The 18,263-nt window shown below is 32.0% G+C and overlaps 1 protein-coding gene across 1 annotated transcript in view; it reads left to right on the top strand.

Moving 5' to 3' along the window:
- The first annotated feature begins 1,096 nt into the window (after nt 1-1,096).
- Nucleotides 1,097-18,263, top strand: part of LOC149480131 (uncharacterized) — a 43,702-nt gene continuing 26,535 nt past the window's right edge. Inside the window, exon 1 of the mRNA XM_089707319.1 lies at nt 1,097-1,188. The gene's annotated coding sequence lies outside the window, so the exon portion shown is untranslated. The remainder of the gene's footprint in view (nt 1,189-18,263) is intronic.

Genomic DNA, 18,263 nt, shown 5'->3' with positions numbered 1-18,263 from the left:
CATTTTAAGTGTTTTATTTCAAATTATTATTAAATATTGAGTATCATAGGAGCCCATCCCAGTACCGTAGTGAGAACGTACAATTATGGTCTGATGATGATGATCATGATTATCAATCTTTATTGCCTTTAAATTAGTTATAGTATAAAAACTCTATCAAGAAAGAAATAATAATTAATTCACAGTTTTAACAGAAAACAATATTTATTTTAAACTGTTATACCTGTTGTAAAATAAGATAACATTTTGTGTTATACCTGTTGTAAAATAAGATAACATTTAATTAAGTTAAAAAGTAATTGTAATATTAAATATTTAGTTTTATAATACCTGTATCTAAACATAACTAAAATTATTACATTACAGAAGCACTAAGTGCCCATAAATAATTATGAACATATTCTTTAATGAATTTATGATCAAAGTGCGCCCTCAAGGAACTGGCTTCAAATTAAATAAAATTAAATCTTATGTTCGCTCATTGCCTGCAGGAAAATTAGCATTACAGGGGCACTTGCTTCGTAATTGTATTATATTATAATATTATAATATAAACTATTATAATATTATAATATAAACATGATGGGTCTTCTTCACAAAAGGCATCGTTGGGCGAGTAGAGGTAACCACAACAGTGTAGAAGGCCTAAATGTCTATGATCTGACGTCATTGTAGATGTTTATTCATAACTAGCTTACCGCCCGCGGTTTCGCCCGCTTTGTCGGTTACGCCGTGGTATAAATAGGCACATAAACATTGCAAAATTCAGCTATTTTGTTTTCCCGACTTTATGTTTTACCGTTTTCACTTACGATGCAAATTATATTTTGGCAAAATAGACCAATCGAGTGAGTTTCTTAGGACTCTAAAAATTGAATGACTGAGCATTTTTATTTTTTTAACTATAAATTTTTTTATATGTTTATTATACAACATATTTTAGTTGCACTTTTATGTGAAATTGACCTAAGCCTAAAAAAAGAGCATTTATTAAAGGTCTCGTGCCGAACCGTATCTTTAGAATATAATATTATCAGCGCATGTGTTCCCAGAATCCCGTAGCTACAGGTCGCTACGCCTCAATTTGCCGCGGTCTACGCCGTAGCGCGGTCGCAAGCTTGAGCGCTCTATCGGCTACGAATATTGAAAGTTGGAAAAGTTCAACTCTCTGTGTGTGAGACATTCACGGTGAGTACTATTTTGATAGGATTTTAACAGGAACAATCATTTTGTACCAGATTTTATTCGTTCAAGAAAACGGGTGGATATAATTCCAAATATAATAGCTGTAGAGTTTGCTTTGACACAGCTACAATAGAGTGCATTTAATGCTTGTCGGATACTTTTTAATTAAAATGTTAACTACGCCGTTATGTCAAAATGTTGTTATGCTCGTTAAATGCAGTGGGTCCCTTATCAAAAAAATGGAAATGTTTCGAAGCAGTTTAAATATTTTTCTATGCCGATATTATATTCATAAAGTTTATTTAATTGAGATAAAAGATTATATTTTGTGTGGATAGAAATGCTATATATTAAAATAACGAAAGAAGAAAATATCAACACGCAAGGATCAATTGAACTATTTTTAAACGATTGTTACATCGATTGCATTGTATTTTCCATTGTAAAAATTGTATCAGTCATAATATAAGCTTGCCCTGCTAACTCATCTTAAAAAATCACTTTATACTAATTGTAAAAATTAAAATGTATTGACTCCAAAAGCAGTCAATGTTGTTCTTACCGTCACGGACACGAGGGAAACAGTAAAACAGCACTCAACTTTAAGTCCTAAAAAAAGTTAAATTCCTAATCCGTAAATGTACGTGTAGAAACTATTTAGTCATCTGTGGGGTAACAGTTGGTTGTTCTTTTACCATAAAATAGAACCGAGATACAAAGAATTACGTCTACTGTGGGTACATAAATCTCTTTGTTATGAACAATGAAATATGCCGCTGTATCAGAGATACTCAGAATCATCCGTGCGTAAAGATACAATATCTGTTGTATTTCTAAGTGTATCCAACTGTGGGTAAAAGCCAATAAAGTATGGAGTATATATTAGAGTGATTGCTTTGATTCATTGTTTTGGGGTATCTTTGTAGCATTATTTATTTATTTTGACATACCAACAGAGTACACATAAAAATTATAACAATTAGATCTAAACAACTAACGAATATAAATGTGATGTATACACCAATTACAGGTATGCACAAGAAAACTTATATTATATTATGTACCCTTTACATAGTCAAATGACTCCTAGGATGATATCTGTATAGCTAACAAATTAGATTGAACAATCATGTAAATGAAATATTAATTAGTAAGTGTACATTGGATAACGGACAGCTTTATGCTTTTTGTTTAACAGCAGCTCTTTGTTTAAAACATAATTTACACACAGAAACACTTTGTTTCCCCAGAGCTTAATTAAATTTTTCATTTAAAAATCTTTGCGTTAACAATTTGAAATTTTAATATTTCTCAAAATCAATCTATAAGGGCATAAATAAATCTTGATCACACATTTGATGGTTTTTCTAGAACAACTATATAAATAACTTCTCAATAACTTCCCTAACGACCACTGAAGAGGATATCAAGGATCCTCCTATACTTCCTATACCTAGCACCTAGCATTAGAGTGGTGCTAACACAATTTAGTAGAACGCTTTTCTCCATTTGTTATGACGAACATGACAGTATTGATATACAGAGAATTTATCTTATTTGAATTTTGAATGCCCACTATAGTCAAAATTCGATCTTTCCACTCAAACAGCTCTTATCTGCGTTATATTAATTGCATTGACACTTGGCACTTATAGGTGACAAATCGGAATATGGAAATGGTGATAGATTTATGTATTGTACGTATTAAATATCCGATAGGTACGTAAGACAACACGGCTATAAAGATTTCAGATTATTGATGTTAGATAGATTGATGTTTGATGTTAGATTTCGTTTACATTCCCATTTCATCTGATATCACTTACAAATCATGAAATAAATGGCTTTAAGCCATTTTAACATTTTATGTGTTATTTGTAAGTCTGTAATCACGAAAATGGTTATGCCCTGGATATTTATAATTTTCAGTGCATTATAGTTTCTGGGCCTCATCATTAATTGTGCAATAATTTCATATTTTTATATAAATAGTAATTTAATGTAGAGTCATACATTGATTTAATTTCTCATAGGAACAATTTATAAAGACATATCAAAAGCTTTTGTGTAACTGAATAGAAATATAATTAAATATTTTCTTAAACAAGGACTTCCAATTACCAAATATTGAATATTTTTCAAGGAAAACAGGCAAATGCTCGCTGTTTGAACACAATTCGTTCTGTTTACGCAAGAGATTGGATTCGCGCCATTCGCTGCTTGCTATAGGTGGAATAATAAACTTATGTGCAATTCAATATATGGTTTTTCAGCGTTTATTTGATGTTCAAATGTTTCATTGTTAAAAATATACTATTGTATTGATACCAACTGGACTAATTTGGTAGTGATGTTTTAGCACGTAAATTATTGTTTATCAGCCGTCAATTTTTATGTTTGTTAAATAAGTAGTTATGTTTCGAACTTGAATTAATATATAGATGTCTCATGGATATTTAGATTACTTGGAAAAGGATATACCTAAGTTTTGTCAACAAAGCATGACAGGGGTGAAATACGGGATCGACATTATGGAGAACGGCAGCTGTCGTAAGATAACATAACCGCCGACGAGTTATGTAAGGAAAGCTAATATTTAGTATTATTTTAACCGACTTCAAAAATATAAGGTTCTCAATTCGACTTTTTTGAGTAAGTATATAACTTCAGAACTTTTTATTGGTTGAATCGATTTTGATAATATTTTTTTTGATAGGTCTCATTTAAATTTGTTTTTTTTTATTGGTTTTTGGATGAATAGTAAATTAAGTATATTATTACGAAATAGAGGACATAATTCGCATTTATATAAACGAATGGAAACTTCTACTGAACTTATGTAGATTTCAATTATCCGAGTAAAAATCTAGACATTGTAAAACTTGAAGCATAAAGTACACTTAAGTCTGTATTCTTGCTTTATTACTCCGACACCTCGTATAGAGCATATTTACGACATTTTTATGGCATATATCCTTTTATTTGCTCCGTACTCGGGTTGATAACACTTTTATTAAATCTTTAAGCTGAGAAGTTCTCAAAGACTTAAGATACAGTCTCAAAGACTGTATCTTAAAATACATCATTTATTTTTTGTTCGTAAATGTAACAATTTTCTGTCTAACGGATTAAATTTAATGTAATATATATTATATAAAGCATAATATATAAGATGTTTAAGAGTATCACAAATAAATAGATTAGATTAAGGTACATCTAGGAATGTTTATTTCTCAATATTTTTTTATAACGTTGTATAAAAACTCAAACATCCATTCATTCATTCATTCATTCATTCATCCTTGGAGTTTTGAGCGAAAAATTAAATCTACATTATGTAATAGGTACATAGTACTTAGAGTATGATTATATTACTACCCATCTAAAAACAAAAGTTGATAGATAATTAGTAACATAGTTCTGTTATGAAATAAGTTAAAACAGCTAGGGAATATGAATTAAATTTCTGCGTACTTGTAACACGTGTATGGGCTCAGTACAAAAGCGGAGCTTATTGTATTAGTAATGAAACGCTGGAACAATCTGTTTAATTCTGTGAAATACTTCTGAAATCCTGATATCAGAATTAAAAATTCCATTCAAATTGGAGCAAATATAAAGCGAAAAAGTTGTTTTTGTTTTTTTTTCTCTTTCTGTTCGGTTTATGTAATATCTGATACTTACCAAATACCAGTATTTCCGTAGGTACTTACTATGAAATTCGTTAGGTTCTGTACCTAGAGTATGTTATATTTACACTTTTCTCATCGCTCGTTAATAAAATCAATAGCTTATTTCATAAAATACTTTTAATACCTCGATACACTTACCTGCGCTTAAAAATATAGTGACTATAAAATTAAATGAGTAAACTATTTTTATTATATGTACTAGCGGTCCGCCCCGGCTTCGCCCGTGGTACATGTTTACGTTTTCTCTACATAAGAACCATCCTCGTACTTCAAGGAATATAATAAAAAAAGAATTATCGAAATCGGTTCAGCCGTTTTCGAGTTATGCGCTTACCAACACTTACCACACATTTTTATATACAGGGTGGACCAAAAGTCCGTTTACATTTTAATCGGTAGCTGCAACAAGCAGCGACAATGGGTTGGGGCGGGAGGGGTACGTAGTGCTAGAGCGGTCTATGGGAATTCAGTACCATGGATTCGTTCAGCGACAAGTAACGAGCATTCTGTGTGCGCGAGCACAACCGCAACAGCGATTTTTTCACGCTAGCGCAACGAAAATTTTGCGTTCATTACAACATACGGCGTAAAAATGAAGCTCCGTCAGTTCAATTGATTAGGAAATGGGTACAAAAGTTCGAGGAGACAGGTTCAAGAATGAATCAACCACGATCCGGCCGACCTAGAACATCAAGAGACCCCGAAAACGTAGAGCGTCTAAGAGCGTCTTTTCGTGAAAATGCTGTTACAGAGAATACAGAGCGGTATATTGCCATGCTACAGGACTTTTTTACACCAGCGCTACAGGAATTCGATGGTTTTAATCAACGAACGTGGTTTCAGCAAGACGGGGCCACATGCCACACTTTAAATGACTCGCTGTTCGTGAAATTGGACAAAAGGTGATCTCTAAAAGATGTGACATTAACTGGCCGCCTCGTAGTCCGGACCTACCCCAATGGATTTCTTTCTATGGGGATACCTTAAAAATAAAGTTTTCAACAGTAATCCGGTGTCTCTTGATGAATTAAAAGTCAATATTCGAATGGAAATGAGAATTAACATTTCACAAAACACTTGTGAGGCCATCATTGAAAATTTTCGCTCCAGATTGCAGCAGTGTAAAATAGAGAAGGATCACATATGGACGATGTGATTTAAAAAAAATAAAATCCCTATTTATGTATTTTTTTAATAAATAAACAGATTTCATCTTACTTAAATAGTTTCTTCTAAATCATCGTTTGAAATGTAAACGGACTTTTGGTCCACCCTGTATAAGATTATAAAATCTTGCAAAAGAAAATTTTCATCGAAAACCTCTTAACTGGTAGACGAAGCCAATCGAATTAAGCGTATTCTATCTGTATGTGGTGTCTGGATTTTAGTGTCTATAGTTCTATTATTATTGCAAGAAACTTTCAATTTTATTAAACAACTAGCTTTCCACCCGCGGCTTCCACTGCGTTTTCAAAGAAAAACCCGCATAGTTCCCGTTCCCGTGGGATTTCCGGGATAAAACCTATGTGTTAATCCAAGTTACCCTCTATATGTGTGCTAAATTTCATTGTAATCTGTTCAGTAGTATTTGCGTGAAAGAGTAATAAACACACACACATCCTCACAAACTTTCGCATTTATAATATTAGAAGGATAGGATAGAACATATATAATATGAACACTCTATATTTTATTATCTTTCTTTGTGATATTTATTTATTTATTTATATTTACTACAATAATACAATTCATTATAAATTAAATTAAACTGGCACAAACATAATCTCTTTAGAGAATCATCATTATGTTCGCGTATATGATCATTATGATCGCGTTTAAGATCCCTCCACTAAGCTATAAATATAGCTACTCTACGCTGATGAAGCAGTTTTTATCCATTAATCAACTACTTCGATCAATCGCTTCGTTTGCAATTTCCTAAAAGTATTTTAGCAAACACTAATTTAAATGATTTTTCAAATGAATAAAATAGACAAAAGAACGCTTGCTAATTCAAAAGATAGACAATGTACACTTATTTCGTCTGCTATTTACAGAATATTACTTTACTTATAAGCAATTTCAAAGAATTGTATTCATTTAGTTTACAATTCAACGCCAACAATAAGGTACAATTCAGAAAAATATTTCACGTATCTATTGTTATAAATGGCCTTTACTTATCTAGATTAGGAAACTTCGAGTATAATAGCTATTCAAACTTAATGTACTGTAAATGGATGTATCACAGTATAGTGATCTTTGTAAGATGGCATAAGGTAACAAGGGTAACTTTATGTATAGAAAATTTTGAATCTTTATATTTAACTTCGCTGAATTTTTATCACAAAATACTTAATAGCTAACGCTACTTTTGTGACAGTTATCATTTAATCTCACAGATAATATAACTCTATATTGGAACTTACAAAGCTGACTTGCCCTCCGTCAAAACGTCCTCTCGCGGTTTTGAAAGTAAACACGGGTAGCATAAATGTCAAAGGAGGCCAAGGCTCAACCCTAGCCGATAACCCGACCCGAGGGTAAATACGTTAATGTACCATCTATTGTACTCTGCTCTCCTGGTACGTAGAACTGTGAAACGTGATCCCTTTGTCCCCTTTGTTTGCACTACATGCCATGAAAGCCCATTTAAATAAAAAAATAAGCTACTTGTTATTTGTTTCGAAACACATGTTTCCACGAAACTTTGTTGGTCATTCATAAATATATTTCCGATGAAGCATTTCAGATCAATATCAAAATTGTGGCGTATTTGCGCATTAGTCTGTGCAATAAGCCACTGCAAATTGAATTGTCTTCAATTGACACTCAATCAGCAGTAAGTACATACAATAATAATAATGTTCCGTTATTATTGTGTGTTTATAATTAGTGCTTAGGGCTGCCCAAGCATTAACTAATATAATAAAAGTAAAAAACATAATATAACCAACGGTTATATGAACTATTTTCCAGATTGGAAAACACAAAATTTGTTTAAAATGAAATGTTGTATTCTTATTAAATTAAGTATAATAATAGTTTATTACTGAAATATTTTTAATCCGTGGCAATTTAATATTTGCTATAGATTAAAAATATTTCAGAATAATTTCTAATTTCAGGTAGATAAGTGAATTTATAGGTAAATTACGTATTAGAATAGGTACATGAACATTGCAACTTGGTCGTCGTAACTTTACGCAGAGGTTGAACTTGTGAACAATTCCTGGATATGTAACAAGCTTGAGAGGAATTCTAAAGCAAAACTTTGAATCTAGGCAATGCTACTTCGCCGGACATCCGCTTGATTATGAGACTGTATAAAATGTATTCCGTTCTTCAAATCATATGAAATGTTATTTTATAAAAGTTGGATTCCCAAAAAGCTCATACGAACTCGCAAAGTATCTCATTAAGCCTTTATTTAAATGTTATGTCATTACATGTAGTTTGTAAAAATATTACAATAGAAAATGTTTCCGTGAATAGAAATATACGTCACAGTAAAACGTAGGACGCGGCTTCGAATACCTCCTCATGGTCGTTTTTAACGTGATAACGTATTTTAAAAATAAAATATTTTTAGTAGGGTGACATGTTCAGAAACTTGTGTCACACCAAAACCTCACGAGCGCGATCGCAGGTATAACGAGAGAGAGACGGACCGATCTCCCGTCTCATCTCGAGCGCTGCCACCAATAAGACGTTATCACGTAAACATCTCGATCGTAAACCTACTTTACAAACAACCAATTTTTTTTTAATAAATTTTCCAAAAACCCCATTTCTAGTGCAAAAAATTAAATCGATTAGCAAAGATTTGCCAACCATGGCTTTGCGGTAATTACCTGTCAGTAGTCGCAAGGCAATATGAGGCTGAGGCATTGTTTGCGTCTGTTTTGAATTATGTATCGCTTTGTTACTGTATTTGTTATGTATAGCTGTCAATGAGTAATAAAAAATGTAGTGATTTTAAATATATTTACCAATACTTACGTATTGCAATAGTCGAAATGAAAGGCATATATTTTGATTTTAATATGTTTTGATAATTTTAAACATTATAAAAGATTTTTTATTTACTATACCTAATACAATAGTGGGTCTAGAATATAGATTCTAATCATTCTAGAACTATTAAATATTATGTACGATAATATACATACCTATATAATATAGAACACGCTTTGTACAAAACATCAGGCGGGCACATGAGACTCTGCACGTACGAAGGTAGAGTTAAAAGATTTATCATTGAAATGGATGGGAAATTAATATATCCCACAAGAGCACACGGGTCTAATAAATATATCTTATTAACACTATTTGGAAATGGTTTGGAATGGTTTTATCTGAATGATAGATTTTTTAAGGTCGGACTTTAATAGGTTTTCATTCACAGAGAATAGAATTTAAAAATGGTGCTATAGGACCTACATGTATGATGTATGTATGTATGCCTTAGATGTATGCATTATCACTTATAACCCATTGACCACCGAGCGGCCCGATCGGGCCGCGACACAATAGATTTTCTATTGTGTCTGTGATCCGGGGACTGAGGGAATAATACCACAAGAGCTTCAAAATTATCGGGTATTTTCCGATAGGTTCGTTGCAAACAAATGAAGGAGTCAAGTTTGAGGGAAATGCCAGATAATTTTTTAAGCTCGTGTGGTATTCGGGAGATTATTTTTCCGTCCCAAATGTCGGCCAATAGTTTCACAATTGAATTCAACCTGTCAGTTTGACGTCAACGACCAGAGAAAATTTTCAAAAAAATATCAGTATAATATCGGTCAATTAGGGAAAGCTGGCATGTTCACAGTACTCACACTTATGCAATTTCACTTACAGTATGTTCAAAAATAAAATAATGCGACTCTAGTTTCATTTTAGACTTGAATTGTAAAATGGGTGCGTTGTAGATATGTATATGCAAATATAATTACTTATGAAAGCTCTCATAATTTACCTGTAAAATAATAATTTAAAAGTAAATCAATTGATGAAGTTAATTATTTATTTTAATAATAATCAATTGGATAAAAGTATTAATAATCATTCAATTATCAAATAATAATTAAATTCCTGACTTTGGTCGAGTAAAGATATCTAAGAAATATTATATTTGTAGTAAGTACGTAATACCTACCAATACGCGCTAACAAATATGTGTTACATGTTTATTGCATGTTTATTGTATAATTTTCACACTATTGGTTTAAAACTCAAACTCAAACATTTATACAATTAGACTTCTTTTAGAAGCACTTTTGAATCGTCATAACAGTTTAACAGATTTAACATTTACCACCAATTCAGAAAGCAGTATCTATAGAGAAGAAGAAGAATCTATTTAATCATAATCGTAATCTTCTACTTCACTGTAACTTTCATCGCTCGAAGAACTCGATGTTTCGTTGTCGGAATTTCTTAATGTTATTATAAATGAGTAAGTGTAATTACATATCTACTTTTGGTTCTAATTGAATATATTTTTCCTCATGTTCTCGCGTCTTTCTCCAAACGTCACTAAACATATCCAGACTAATAGCATTTGCTTCCTTTCTAAATAATTCTTACACAGTTTTCAAGTTAAAGTTCACATTTTGTGATGCTACTTTCCCTTTAATTATGCCCCATAGTAACTCTATTGGGTTGAGTTCTGGATGGTATGGTGGAAGGCGCAATACACTATGTCCATGATCTTTGAGGATTGCATCAAGTAGGTAAAAATTGTGTATAGTTTGGCTTATTTTTTTTAATAATGTGATAACTCTGATTATTAATTAGTTATTTGATTTTTGAAAAAAAAAAATGCCGATTTTAGTCAAAATTTATATTTTTCTAACAAGATCCTTATCATCCAAATTTCCACCTTGGTGAGAAAAATTGACATTTCTAATGAAAATGAACAAAAAATTAAATGATTTTATTAAATACTGTAAAATAGTCTATAATTCTTCCATTTACTGTATCACAAAATTCTTCATAGATTTTTAGATATTCGTACTACACCAATTACATCACCCTGTATTTATAAACAATTGCAAAAAATGACACATACATAGGCCGGGAGATACTGACACAAAATTTCGGGTCATTTGTAACAGAATGGCGGTTCTACAGAGGTCTTATTACGCAATGACTAAAAGAAAAATGATGGTCAGAACTCAGAACGCTGGTACCGGCGGACTAGTCGCGTGGGCGTTAGTCGAACTCGTCGGATAAATAGCGAAAGTCAAACGATTTACAAATCGTTTGACTTTTCCGCGGTATGGCTACCATTTGGAATCGTCCGAAAAGTATGGCATGGCGGTTTTAGTAAATGGCTGCACGACGATGGTTACCTGTGCAAAAGTGAGCCCGGTACAAATGGTTGAATTGTTTTTTTTAAATCAACGCATTCACGTCGGTATGGCGGACTGTAAGTCACATCGTAACTGTATGGCATGACACTACCGCCTACATCTTTTTTAAGGGCTATCGGTAAATTCTAAAATTTTTGTGTTACAAATCGTTGGACTTTCGCTTTTTATCCGACGAGTGTGACTAACGCCCACGCGACTAGTCCGCCGGTACCAGCGTTCTGACCATCATTTTTCTTTTTTTCATTGCGTACTAAGACCCCTCTAGACCGCCATCCTGTTACAAATGGCCCGAAATTTTGTGTCAGTATCTCCCGGCCTAACATGTGCAATGTGTAAATGTGTTGACGTTCCAGCTCTTCTTAATATACCTATACCATGTAGGTTGTACCACGTGACGTCGAATGGTGCAATTCTATTGGTCGATATTTGGGTCGGAAAAATAATCATAAATAATATGTCTAACAAAGTGAAAGCAAAAAAACATGAAAATATATTTCTAAGGTTAATCATATGCACAATAATATCCCGTATACCCTTTGTATATATTTCTATTAGGTAAAATATTTTCCTTAATACACGGAACGGGTCGTCAGTATTGTATAATATTTGTATTAAAGAGACTCTAACAACATGTTCATTATAGCGAAAAGATTCGTGAAGGATAAAGGACGAATAATTTGCGAAGACCTCGACCCTATGTTCCACCTTGTTATTTCTGAGGACCGAAATATTATTTTTAAATATTCCGTCCAGGGTCTACCTTTAAGTGATATTTTTCGGTCCTTGGAGATCATAAAGCTTGTTATTATTGATTTATAAGTATGTACATATTTATTAATAGAATTTAAGGTTTTTTTATCTAGGGTTTTTATTAGATCTACGCTATACAGCCCATGTATATCCATTACTAGCTGTGCTCCGCGGTTTTACCCGCATTTCTCCGCTCTTGTTGGTGATGATATATAGTCTATAGCCTTCCTCGATAAATGGGCTATCTAACACCGAAAGAATTTTTCAAATCGGACCAGTAGTTCCTAAGATTAGTGCGTCAAAAAACAAACTCTTCAGCTTTATAATATTAATACCTATAAATATGATTTATGTAAAGCAAATAAGTGATTTATGTAAATACTTGTAATGAAATATGAATGAATGAAAGAAAGTTTTACCTTAACTTTACGTTGATAACATTTTGCCGTATTCAAAAATTCATTCTATAAAACTACTTTCTTAGTGACTTGTAAAACTTAAAAAAAATTGTAAAACATTTTGTTATTTTCTGTTTTTAAAATGAGATCGAGCAATACTTATTTTACAGTTTTTAAGATCGCAAACTATGCTATATACATCGTAAAAAAACTCCTACAAGAGTAGTTTTGCCGAAGGGCATTCGATAAGTACGCGAGAGCATTTCAGAATAAGGAATTATTTTTGCGAAAATGCTGCGAATAGTGATTTAGATACACAGAACTGAAATAATGAAACTCATGTATTGTTATGCAAAAACATTTATACATGGGAATATAATATTTCGGCTGTCGTCTACAATGCCGTTGCAAATAATTTTCTGTAGTCATGATTGAAAATTTTGAATTAAGAGATATTTATTATTTGGTAATTTTCCAGTTTCAATATTAATGACTATTTAGAATTTTTATCTTTAAATACATTTACAAAGAATTTAAAATAAAGCAATATATGTAGTAGCAGTATAACTAAAGCACTTTTACTATACGATACAAAGAAAATAGTTTAGTTTGTTTAGGAATAAATCATAACATTTCTATTTCAGTTGGACAATTTTGTTTGAAATAAACTTCATCCATATGAATATTGCTATTCTTTTGTTTGAACATAAAATCCATACTTAATATTATAAATGCGAAAGTAACTCTGTCTGTCTGTCTGTTACTCAATCACGCCTAAACTACTGAACCAATTTGCATGAAATTTGGTATGGAGATATTTTGATACCCGAGAAAGGACATAGGCTACCTTTTATTGCGAAATATGTACCACGGGCGAAGCCGGGGCGGACCTCTAGTACTCTATAAAATATGTATTTGAATAGATAAGGTGACTCGTGTATCATATTCATAATATACAGAGAAAGCTTTAAAAGCACGACTATAAGCTTTCAATCTTACGTTGAAAGCTTCAAGTGAAATTCTTAAATAAATAAATCCATTATTTAGCTATATAGTTTTTCCAGTAATTGTCTAGAATCTAGGTCTAGATAGTAAGAATGATTTCTTTATATTGTTAAAAGAATATGTAAAATGTTTTTTTGAGTGAATTGTTAATACATATTTTAAAAAAGGATGTTAAGAAAGATGTGCGTAAGTACATATTTGGTAATATGAAGTTGTGCTTTTGTTCTTTTACAAGGACTTAAATTTTCTTATCAAAACGTTGACTAGGTAGACTGAAGTCTGAAACATGCTGAAACTCTAAGAAGTAAGAACCGTGTCATATTTACAAGTTCAGAGTTATCTGTGAAGAGTATTAGGAATTGTGGAAATTAAAGTCGGGAAGAGCACACCTCAATAGACATCGAGTAAAAGCTTCGAGGAAAAGCTTTTAATTTTGTTTTCTGGATATTTCCTAGCATCGGCTTAGAGAGAGTAAGATTTCAGCTGCTCTCACCTTATCTTCAAACGTATTCATCGACACGAACTCTCTTAAGTTCGATTGAAAACTAAATCTAATTTTTATTTATAGTAAATATGAAATCAGTTTATCATAAAATTTTATATTTATTTGTTACTAGCTTCTGCCCGCAGCTTCGCCTGCATGGAATAGATAAATTATCATGGTACAAACTTTCGTCCCCTATTTTATCACCTTGGGGGTAGAATTGATCAAAATCCTTTATTAGCAGATGCCTACGTCCTAAAATCTACCTGCATGCCAAATTTCAGCCCGATCCGTTCAGTGGTTTGGGCTGTGCATTGATAGATCCTTTGAGTTATATAATAAATAGGGATAAATATGAATGTAGTGAATTATAGTGTTCTAAATGAATGCATTGATCCTTATAAGACTGGTGGGCATGAATTCATCGATTTATTTATTTATAGCTATATCACAAAGGCGGATTGTGAACGAAATATTTATCACAGCGCGGCGTTGGATATTTAGTTTTTTACTGAAAAGTATTTTAAAATCCGCTTCTGACAGCTTTCATATTATTTCGCAAACACATTTTGCAAACGACCTATATACAGGCACTACAAAACATTGACTGTTTTCAGAAACTATGCATCGGACATTTGGAGATCGAATTTTAACGATATATTTATTATTTTCTTTTCACCAAAGCTTGAAAACTTTAATATTTCAGGCAGTAATACTGGACTAGTGTAAAGCCACAATACGTAGTAACTAGAATCTAATATGTGACAATACGAAGGGGAAAGCTAAAGATCAAATGATTAAAGGTAATGATTATGGACTCAATCATCTGAATGTGAACAATAGTTAGAAATAAACGGAGAATAATGGAATGGCATATTTGTTGCTGCCGCCGACGCGTCGACGGCTGACGTCGACATGTGGCGACGGCTGAAGTACCCTCTGCCGTTCGCAACTTGCCGTTCGTCTGTTAGAACGCTTACAATATGCTTTAAACGCTTTAAATAAAATAACAATTTATTTTATGGATCCTTAATATATTTTCGTTTGAACTCTAGCCCTCATTTTAGTAAAATTTGTCGGCAAATAAATAGAAAATAAAAATACACACTTCAAGTCCCTCTTCCATTTCTAGATGCGCTTTGTACCTCTATTTTCTATACAGGCTAACCTTTTTGCCTTGCCGGAGCGAGACAATCTTTTTTATTCGACTCTAGTGGGAATTGACTCAGGAAGCCATTAGAAATATAGATCGTTATTACCTGCTAGCCTAATGATACAATGAAACGACTCAGAGATGGCATTTAATATCAAGTCTTTCAATTTAAATATAAAATATATGTATTTTCTTGCATTCTCAGAAGAATACTTATAAAATACAATACCTCTTCTTTCTCAGAACGTCGTGGAAGCTTTTCAAGCTTTTCATAATAAACAATCGTTATTTCTACATATTTCCTACATTTAAATGTTTATGTTCACCATAAAAACAACAATTAGTTAATAAGTGAGATGTTTTGAATATAGTCAGCAATAAATCAAATTAATGAGTATATAAATCCCGCCCAAGGATACGGCTCAACTCGGACCATTTTACCGCATAATTTGTTTTACACTTGTATAGTTGGGGCTATTTTGTTTTATGTTTTGATCACTTGAAAAACCAAATTAATTGATCCATAATAATTAGTTGTTATTTACAACACATTTATACATGTACAATTTTTTTTTCGTTATTAAGGAAGTATCATGACAATGTGTTTAAATATTACCACTATAATTAATTAGATTGTTAATATTAAAAACGTTTATTACATTACCTATTTTCGTATTCATTTTCAGTATTATACAAACTAGTTTCAACTTTTTAACCTGTAAACATACATATATAGTTGTTTGCTTCGCCTTCATTGTGATAATTAAAGCTTGTAAAAAATCCTGGATGAAAGTTGAAGCTGCGAATGACATTGCTCGTAACAAACTTTGTTTTCCTAGAAATAGCTTTTACAGAACTGTCAGTTTTAATTGAATCCGTGAGTTGAGAGAAAAAGAGGAAATCGGTTGGTACGTTAACTATGTTACATACTGAATAAATTTCATCCCTGTTTTTATAGAGCGATGAAATATGGGAAAACAATTTGATTCAAATTTGGTTTATCATATCGTATGACTAGCTCCGCGCGGTTTCACCCCCGTGGCTCCTCTCCTGTTGGTCGGAGCGTGATGATATATAGCCTATAGCCTTCCTCGATAAATGAGCTATCTAACACCGAAAGAATTTTTCAAATCGGACCAGTAGTTCCCGAGATTAGCGCGTTCAAACAAACAAACAAACTCTTCAGCTTTATAATATTAGTATAGATATACAGTATCAGGATGAAAATATGTGGGTACTTACGTGTATTAGTTATGAATGGATTTTAATAAAAGTATTGTATTGTAGTAAAACACCACAACTTTTGTTGAGCACGAACCACAAAGCTGTACCTACATACCTAACTCTTATTTTGTATAAAAATCACTTACCATATTTTTTTACGTATTGTTTTCTGTTATTAATTCACTTTGTAAAAAAAAACAATTAACATTTACTTTTTTTTCAAAGCGATTTAATAAGCCTGCAAAGAACAAACTTTAATATCCCCATAAATCCTTGGCTAAATCGCTAGCAAACTTGGTAGCAACTTATAAAAATTACAAAAGCTTAACATCGGCACAATGTGAGGATCTTGACATCGACCTTGCTCCATTTTCTCATGAGTTACTGGAGTGGAAGGTCGATAACTCGTAAAATAATTAAGCCACGCAATTATTGCGTTCATTTTAATACTTGATGTTACACTTCAAGGCCTCCATGGGGATTCGTTTGAAACAAAAGGAATATTTATTTATTTATTAACAATTTTATGTACCATTACAAATTTTACAATCATATAATATTATGATAATTGGCATTGTGTGCATAATGGGCATTTTTAAGACAGTGTTACATTTTTTTTGTGAACTTTGATGGATTTTTTTACTGCTTAAAGTACGAGATATATGCTTGTTTGCAATAGTTTTAATTGTATCCATAATATTATGAAAAAATACTACAATTTGAACGGTAATATTTAACATTTCAACAAATAAAATCACCCGGTTCACTTGATTTCAGTGAATATTGTTTTTGCTCAATACTCAATAAAGCTCCACTCCGATAATTCAGTATTCGATGTAAAAATAAAGTTATTTTCATAAGCTTGAGTACTCTGTACTCTATAAAAGCAAAATCGTTTCAAAATTAATTAACAATGAAGGAAATTGGAGTAAAATTTGCTAATTGATAGAAATTCAATATTTTACTTCGCTTCGTAAATATTATTATTTTGTGAATTTCGAGTTGGTCTATTTTATACTGGCAACCAAACATGTGAAAGTAATTATTTTGGATACACATTATACAGCTTATTTGCTATAATATCAAGTTTATGATGATGGGCTTGTATATTGCAGATGTTAAATCTATATATATATATAAAAATGAAACCCGTTTCGCATTGTCACGGCATCACGTTAGAACAGCTGAACCGATTTCGATAATTCTTTTTTTATTATATTCCTTGAAGTACGAGGATGGTTCTTATGTAGAGAAATCGTAAATACCACGGGTGAAGCCGGGGCGGACCGCTAGTTATTTATAAACTGCACCATTTTAAAGCAATCCCAAGGAACTTTAACTGCTTAAGTAATTGCGTTCTAGATTGAATTTAATACGATGTTTGTTTTGTATTAAAATTAAAGCTCCTCCATACAATGTCGGTGCTTTGAACGTATTATATAGAAGAGATAACAACTTCATACTTGTATTATCTAGCTGGTTTAATTGTGAATGTGTTTTCTAGCATAGCTTGTGTGCAAATAGACTCACTGTAGAGAGAGTATCACCTATTATAATGAAAATACAATCTACATTTCTGCGATTATTCATGAAAATAGTTACCTGGGTTGTAGTGTAGTGTAGTGTAGTTGCGAAGGAATAATATTGCTTGTACTTTTATGTATCTACGTCGCTAATACTGCCTGTATTCAAAACTTTCACAGGCTTAATTTTTAAAAATTGTAAATAAAAATGTTGGCTCAGTTTATTAATTTAATCCTTTAGATAATTCAATTTCATTGTGGTAACAATTATGTTACCGCTACATTTTCAGTGCATTTTCTGTTACAGAATCCTTTTCATTTAAATAATGATAATAATTTAAATAATAAATAATCATAATGGTATAATTGATGGCTTCCAATTACTGCTGAAGGCAATTGTGTAGTAGACAATGGCTTATAAAATTAATTAGGTATTCTTATTAAACTGCTTAGTATGCAAGTTATATGT

Source organism: Colias philodice, chromosome 19, assembly GCF_061535455.1.
Source record: "Colias philodice isolate Cphi_HAF_F1 chromosome 19, ilColPhil1 Martin Lab GWU primary, whole genome shotgun sequence".
Taxonomy (NCBI): Eukaryota; Metazoa; Arthropoda; class Insecta; order Lepidoptera; family Pieridae; genus Colias; species Colias philodice.
The sequence above is the reverse complement of the archived record's forward strand: the minus strand, read 5'-3'. Positions and strand labels throughout refer to the sequence as shown.